The sequence below is a fragment of the Pipistrellus hanaki genome (genome assembly GCF_964339955.1).
Source record: "Pipistrellus hanaki genome assembly, chromosome: 13".
In the NCBI taxonomy this organism is placed as follows: Eukaryota; Metazoa; Chordata; class Mammalia; order Chiroptera; family Vespertilionidae; genus Pipistrellus; species Pipistrellus hanaki.
In genome coordinates, this window is record NC_140515.1 from 42,808,123 (window position 1) to 42,814,122 (window position 6,000).

General features: G+C 36.1%; 1 long non-coding RNA gene across 1 annotated transcript in view; it reads right to left on the bottom strand.

Moving 5' to 3' along the window:
* LOC311632030 overlaps window positions 1-5,135 on the bottom strand; it is a 206,070-nt gene extending 200,935 nt beyond the window's left edge. The window contains exon 1 of the long non-coding RNA XR_014796699.1: window positions 5,093-5,135. This is a non-coding gene — a long non-coding RNA (uncharacterized lncRNA). The remainder of the gene's footprint in view (window positions 1-5,092) is intronic.
* Between the last annotated feature and the right edge of the window lie 865 nt (window positions 5,136-6,000).

Sequence of the window (6,000 nt, forward strand, 5' to 3'; positions counted from 1 at the left end):
AAATTGTATTTTTCTTCACACTCCAGATCCCCCTTGTCTAGATTGTATTTTGCTATTTTCTTTTAACCATAATGCTTATGACTTCTTTTCTGCTCTCCAATCCCTCACCCTTGACCCTCTGTTGGAATGGAAGATCATAAAAGTAGGAATTTCTATCACTGATGAATCCCAAGCACCTAAAACAACAGTTTCTGAAATGCATCAAGCTCTCAATAAAAACCTGCTAAATAAATACAGTGATGGAAACACGTATGTAAGTGCTCAACTGCATTTTTTCTTTATTGTTGCTATTGTTTCCTTGGTTTGTGCTGTGTTTTGGCTAAATGGGTGAGTTAAAATGACACTATTATGAACTGGGATTTTCTTTTCTTGGGATTTTCTTTACTCCCTGAGCCAAGAAATGATTTGTGAAAAGTGAAAAAGTAATAGTTTCTTAAAGTGGTCCATGAAATCTAGACAGTTTAGGATTTTCAATGTGTGAAATACAGTACTGAATTGAGTCATGGCCCCTGGACCGGAGAGCATCAGAAAAGGTCTCCTTTTATCTCATAGAGTAATGTGAGAAGGACTCACTGCAATGAAAATTGGGAGATTTGATGATTTTGTTAAAATTAGGAGCCAGGTCGAGATTGGAAATTGTCTGATGCTCAAAATACATTGCTCATCACAGGCCAAGAAAACTTACCAAGACACTTCTGATAATACTCTGTCTTCTTCTGTATCAACATGGTCAATCTATAGGAGAAGGGCCCCTGTGCATCATGATAAAAGCTTTAGGGAATGTGGGCCAATTATAGCCATTCCCATTGAAAATTAGCAATGCACTCTCATTATTATAATACCCCCAAATAAAAAAGAGGGTGTGGGGGAAAAGAAAGCAATACTATGATTTTATTTCTATAAAAGACTTGGGACACTGTGCATTCTAATTAATATGAGGACCATATTTACAGTCTCTTCCAATCCCTGTCTCCTGAAAACATTTAAACACAATTTTCCAGTGAGTTCCCTGTATTGATTTTTTTTTCCTTGAAGCTTAATAAATAAACATTTTAGCTGGTGGAAAGATAAGGCCATCTTAAATCAACATCCTTACAAAATAATGCTTATAATCAAAAGCATTTAAAAAGTACTGTAAAGTGGGCTTTAGTGCTGGGAGTGGGTAACTGTAAAGATATTCTCTTAAAGGTATGCTATCCTAATGTAATTGACCCTATTTTAGCACCAACAACTTGATGTAAGAAGATGCATCACATTAGAAACCTTATCTGTAGAGGAATCACTTGGAATAAAACAGGTAGGCATTCCCTTTATTTTAGCCAACAACATAAAGTTTTACCTCAGAAATTAAGCTTGTCCTAAAGAAGATACAGCCATTTTAAAATTCCATTTGTGAAAAATACTGTATAGTCCTAAAATCTGATGATGCAATCCATAACTACAATGTGTGCCTGGCTATTGGAGAAATAAAATGCATCTTCCTAAAGCTGGTCCATTTATTTACTCTATATTCTTTAAGCAAATAACATTTTCAAGTCCTTTCACGAAATAATATTTTTAGGAGAAAGTGCAATATGCTTTGTTCACAGAAAGTCACCATTCTATAATGAGGAAAGCATGTGGATTTTTATGTTAGACAGACTTGGGTTCAAAGCCTGGCTTTATCATTTACTTACCATGTAATATTTGGTATATTACTTGAGTCTGTTTTCTTACCTGTAATATGAGGATAATAGTGACTTATCTCAATGGGTTACTTATGGTAATTATAAAATATATATTATATAAATCATCTTGCACATAGGAAGTGCTAAAATAAGTGGGGGTTATTATTCCTGTTCTATAAAGAAATCATACTAATATTGTTAAATACCTTAGTAGTCTAGATATGAAGAGGATATACCTGACGAAAGAATTATAATTTATTTGAAAGTTTTTCTTATTTGATCTTTTCTTTTGATCATGAAAATGCCTTACTAAGACACCTCCTCATCCCCATTCTAACTCGAGTATACCTGGTTAATTCACCTCTAGAATAATCTACCCAGTAATACATCCCTTTGATAATGTAATTTCACATGTAAAAACACCTGGGGTAACACCCAGTTACATACTAAATAAAATTAAGACTTCTGAATATGACATGTAAGGCTCTCACAACTTTACACAAATTGATTTTCCTACCCGATACCCCTGATTCATCTATATAGACCTTATACTTCAATCCATCTGACCTAGTCACTGTTCCAACCATACAGAGGCGGGGCTTTATAAGGATAAAACAGAAATGCAATTGGGGTGAGCTATTCTGGATACCCAATTGAAGGAGCCGATGTCTAAATTTGGTAGACATTTATCACTAATTTTCCCTCCAGGAAAAACAATTTTTCATTTTCTCCATACTCTGCCTTCTTTTTTGTCTTAGAGAATTGAGTAGTGTTAATTAAAAATCAGGATTCCATTAGGTGGTCTGAGCTGGAATCTCAGGATTGAAGTGATTTGGATGTTATATAAAATAGAAATGACACACGCAGATCTAAGTGAGAACCTTTGGTCTAGGGGGTAAGAGGAGCAGCTAAATACACCGAGGGGAATTCTTCCATGTTCTTGGAAAGACACTGTACATCAGACAATGCCAAAAGCCCACCAGGGGATGACAAATTCACTAGTGAGAGCTCAAAGGGCAAACATTTCCAAATCGTGGTCAAAGTGACAACAGCAGGCCTTCACTCCCTATCTTTCATGATGCCACTTTTGATTACCCTTATTATGAAATGTGACTTTTATTGTGTGATTTTAGACTGACGTTTCATGCAAAGAATATTGGATGCTCACTCATGCAACCTTCGTTGATGTGCACAGCAGCATCCCTGGCTGCCATGGTGATGGCAGCTTTCATAAAGTCTCAAAAATCTCAAGAACAAATCAGCCTCTTGATTATTTATGTTCCCTGGGAAACCAGGAAGAGTTCCAGCAGCTGAGGGGCCTAGTGTTGCACTAATAGCACTAAGTATGAGCCTTCCAGCCTCTGCAGGTTTGCTATGCCAGATCTTTTCCTCGAAGCTTCCCTTAATAAAACCATTCCCAGGCTTCTGGACCCCGCCCAGGGGCATATACATCATGAAGTTCCTCTTATTCCCCACTCCTTCCTCCTCCTTCAATTCTTCCTCTAGATAACAGCACAATCTTGCAGTGATTTAGTATCATGTCACAGTGCTTTGGGTTGGCTATTGTAATTTTATTATTCCTCCACAGCTCCTTGTATAGGACCTGAATCACTCAGTAAAACTGGCTACAAAAATGATTCAAAGTAGTGTGTGTCATCACCCCGACTCTTACTGGAATTAAGAGAGCCCTAAAGTGAGCCCTTAAACCTGAGTAAAGGACAGTGAACAAAGGGAAGGAGGAGATATACAGGGTGGGGCAAGAGTGGGTGTAGAGTTGCTCATATAGAAAATAATGTAATAATTAATAAATAACTTTATGTCATAACAAAGAATAAACTGTGTTTCAGGCACTCACAACTGTAAATCTGCTTTTGCCCACAATGTAGTAGGAAAGTATTCTCAATGATTTTCTCTACTATGTACTGTCTCCTATTTTTTGTTCTTTCTTTTTTTAAATATATTTTTAAATATATTTTTATTGATTTAAGAGAAGAAGGGAGAGGGAGAGAGAGAGATAGACATGTCAATGATGAGAGAGAGTCATTGACTGACTGCCTCCGACACGCCCCACACTGGGGATGGAGCCTGCAACCCAGGGAATCGAACTGTGACTTCCTACTTCATAGATTGACACTCAACCACTGAGCCATGCAGGCCCGGCTTTTTTGTTTATTTAATTTCAGCTTTTACTGAAGTCCCACAGTCCTCACTAAAAGTCGCACTTCCCATGTGCATTTATCCTGAGCATCACTTGGCATCACTTTATACAAGTAATATTTTGAAATACTCATTCCTAGAACTGTGTTTTCAATATACCCAGTGAACATAGTCAGAGGTCTTGCCACACAGACTGTTATAAATATGTAATAACATAAGAGTACACATAACATTTCCCACATTTGTGAGTTATTGGCACAATAAAGTCAAAGTCTCTGAGGACTGTTACCCATGAATGTCAATGAAATCTAACTTTGGCAGAAAGATTATAGTTGATTTTTGGATCTGCCTCATTGCTCTCACAAAACTATAAGCTCTGTAAGCTCCTCACTTAAAGTAGGGCATGTTTTCCATTCATCACTCTATGTCTCATTGCACTTAATAACAGCTAACATTTAATGAACCCCTACTAAGTATCATGTACTCTGAGAAGCATTTTCCATGTACTATCTCAACCCCAGTAAGGTAAATATTACCCACATCATCTTTATTTTGCATTTAGGCAGGAGAAATTAACCTTCCCACAACCATCTAGCTTATTAGTGTCAGATCCCAAATTCAAATCTAAGACCATTGATTCCAAACACCATGCTTTATTATTCTATGTTAATAACCTGCATATTTAATTATTTATTGAATGAAGAAATGAGAGTTGATACACATCAGATAAAATTTCCTTAGTTTAACTGTCAGCAGCAGAGTCAAAGAATCCTAAAACTGACATCTTATGCTCTATGGCAGCAAAATTTCATCTCTCATCCACTTGTAACATAGTTGTTCAAATGAAATTCACTTTTGCATCATGTTGTTAAATTATTTTTCTGAGCAATTGACAACATTAAAAAAAAAAAAAAAAACACCTTATACAAGAAGTAAGTTCTTGCCACACTGATCTAAAGACCCAATGAAATTGCAATTGAAAGTTATTTGGGGGATATTGACAAACTGATTCTAAAGTTTACATGAAGAGTCAAAAGACTCACAATAGCCAGTGTGATATTGAAAGAAAAGAGCAAACTTGGAGGACTGACACTACCTGACTTCAAGACTTATTATAAAGCTACAATAATCAAGACAGTGTAGCAGTGATACAGGGCAGACAGCCCAAAAATAGACCCACATCATCAACTCATCTTTGACAAAGAAGCAAAAGCAAAACAGTAAACAAAAGATAGTCTTTTCAACAAATAGTGCTAGGACAACCGGACACCAACATGCAAAAAAAAAAAAAAAAAAAAAAAAAAAAAATTTAATCTAGACACTCTTCACAAAAAATGAACTCAGAATGGATCATAAACTATGTAAAATGCAAAATCATTCAGCTTACTGAAGCTAAGAGAGGAGAAAATATAGACTTTGGATATGGTGATGACTTTTTAAAATATTGTTATTGATTTTCTTAGAGGGAGATGGAGAAAGAGAAACATCAATACGGGAGAGAAACATCTATTGGTTGTGTCCAGTATGGGGACTGAACCCCCTTCCTGGGCATGTGCCTTGACCAGGAATCAAACTGGTGACCTTTTGGTGCATGGGATGATGCTTAAGCAACTGAGTCACACCAGTCAAGGCTGGTGATGACTTTTTGACACAACACCAAAGGCACAATCAATAAAAGACATAACTTATAAGCTGGAATTCATTAAAATTCAAAACTTCTACTCTGAAAGAAACAATGTCAAAAGAATGAAAAGACAAGCCACAGAGCAGGAGAAAGTATTGCAAAAGGCATATCTCATAGAGAATTTTTTTTCCAAAATATAGGTAGAACTCTTAAAACTTAACAATAAAACAAAATGATTTGAAAATGATCCAAAGGCCTTAACTGACATCTCAACAAAGAAGATATACAGATACAAATAAGCATATGAAAAGATGCTTCACATAATAGGTCATCAAGCAAATGCAGATTAGAACTATAGTGCAATTCCACTACACACCTATTATAGAATAGTCAAAACCAGAACACTGATGACACCAAATGTTGGCAAAATTGTAGAGCTGTAGGGACTCTCATTCATTGCAGGTGGGAATTCAAAGTGGAATAGCAACTTTGGAAGGCAGTTTTGAAGTTTCTTATATTATTTCACCCATACGTAGAATCTGATAAACAGAC